This window comes from Bison bison, unplaced genomic scaffold, assembly GCF_000754665.1.
Source record: "Bison bison bison isolate TAMUID 2011002044 unplaced genomic scaffold, Bison_UMD1.0 scf7180017864471, whole genome shotgun sequence".
Lineage (NCBI taxonomy): Eukaryota > Metazoa > Chordata > Mammalia > Artiodactyla > Bovidae > Bison > Bison bison.
Window position 1 is genome coordinate 32860260 of NW_011495032.1, and position 2098 is coordinate 32862357.

The window sequence follows — 2098 nt, forward strand, 5'->3', positions numbered from 1 at the left end:
CTCAACTAGCTTTGTTCGTAGTGATGCTTTCTAAGGCCCACTTGACTTCGCATTCTAGGATGTCTGGCTTTAGGTGAGTGTGAGTGATCATGCCATTGTGAGTTTCTGGATCATTAAGATATTTTTTATACAGTTGTTCTGTGTATTCTTGCCACCTCTTTTCAATATCTCTGCTTTTGTTAGGTCTGTACCATTTCTCTCCTTTATTGAGCCCATCTTTGCATCAAATGTTCCCTTTTTTTCTCTAATTTTCTTCAAGAGATCTCTAGTCTTTCCCATTCTATTGTTTTCCTCTATTTTTTTGCATTGATTCCTGAGGAAGGCTTTCTTATCTCTCCTTGCTATTCTTTGCTATTATCTTATTATCCTTGCTTATCTGTCCTTGCTATTTCTTATGTCTCCTTGCTATAATGGTCATTCAGATGACCATTATATCTACACTGTGGACAGGAATCCCTTAGAAGAAATGGAATAGCCATCATAGTCAACAAAAGAGTCTGAAATGCAGTACTTGCATGCAATCTCAAAAACAACAGAATGATCTCTGTTCATTTCCAAAGCAAACCATTCAATATCATGGTAATCCAAGTCTATGCCCCAACTTGTAATGCTGAAGAAGCTGAAGTTGAAGTCCTACAAGATCTTCCAGAACTAACACCCCCCAAAAGATGTCCTTTTCATTATAGGAGACTGGAATGCAAAAGTAGGAAGTCAAGAAACACCTGGAGTAATAGGCAAATTTGGCCTTGGAGTATAGCATGAAGTGGGGCAAAGGCTAATAGAGTTCTGCAAGAGAACACATTGGTCATAGCAAACACCCTCTTCCAACAACACAAGAGAAGACTCTACATATGGACATCACCAGATGATCAACACCGAAATCAGACTGATTATATTCTTTGCAGCCAAAGATGGAGAAGCTCTAGACAGTCAGCAAAAACAAGACTGGGAGCTGACAGTGGCTCAGATGATGAACTCCTTATTGCCAAATTCAGACTTAAATTGAAGAAAGTGGGGAAACCACTAGACCATTGAGGTATGACCTAAATCAAATCCCTTATGATTATACAGTGGAAATGAGAAATAGATTTAAGGGACTAGATCTGAAAGACAGAGTGCCTTATCATCTATGGGGGAGGTTTGTGACTTTGTACAGGAGACAGGGATCAAGACCATTGCCAAGAAAAAGGAATGCAAAAAAAGCAAAATGGCTGTCTGAGGAGACCTTACAAATAGCTGTGAAAAGAAGAGAAGTGAAAAGCGAATGAGAAAAGGAAAGATATACCCATTTGAATGCAGAGTTCCAAAGAATTGCAAGGAGAGACAGCGACATGAGTTTGAGTAAACTCTAGGTGTGGGTGATGGGCAGGGAGGCCTGGCGTGCTGCAGTCCATGGGGTCACAAAGAGTTACACACAACTGAGTAACTGAACTGATGCTTATCAAGTATATGGCCTTGGGAAAATCACCTGTTGAGCTTCTCAGTACTAAATTTTTCAACAGAGTTAAAGATAATCTTCAAGAATTTGTTCTGTTGATTCATTAAATTTGGATCAGTACTCTCATCTTCATAAATGTTTGATACCTTTGATATTGTCCACTTCCCTTTATTTTGTCCCTTCTCATTTGTTTGTACTGGCCTGCAAATTTATCATTCCCATTAACATGAACCAATTAAGATGGAAATGTTAACAGTAGTAATTCCCAGGCGGTGCTAGTGGCAAGAACCAGTCAGCCAATGCAGGAGACATAAGAGACATGAGTTTAATCCCTGAATTGGGAAGATCTCATGAAGGAGGACATGGCATTCCACTCCAGTAATCTTGCCTGGAGAATCTCATAGACACAGGAGCCTGGTGGGTGACAGTCCATAGGGTTGCAAAGAGCTGGACATGACTAAAGCCATTTAACACATACACACATTAACACTAGTAGCTCCATTAATTGTGTGTTATGTATAATGCAATACAATATATATTTTGCTCTTTAAACAGCTCCTCAAAGTAGTAGTTGGCTTTTCTCTGAAAAAAAAAAAAAGATCTCCTTTTTGTTGTTTTTGTTGTCTAAAGTTTATTGAAAATATTGCAGCACTATAGAAC

The 2098-nt window shown here is 38.9% G+C and overlaps 1 pseudogene; it reads right to left on the minus strand.

The window, feature by feature from the left end:
- Window positions 1–293: 293 nt before the first annotated feature.
- LOC105003729 overlaps window positions 294–2098 on the minus strand; it is a 2315-nt pseudogene continuing 510 nt past the window's right edge.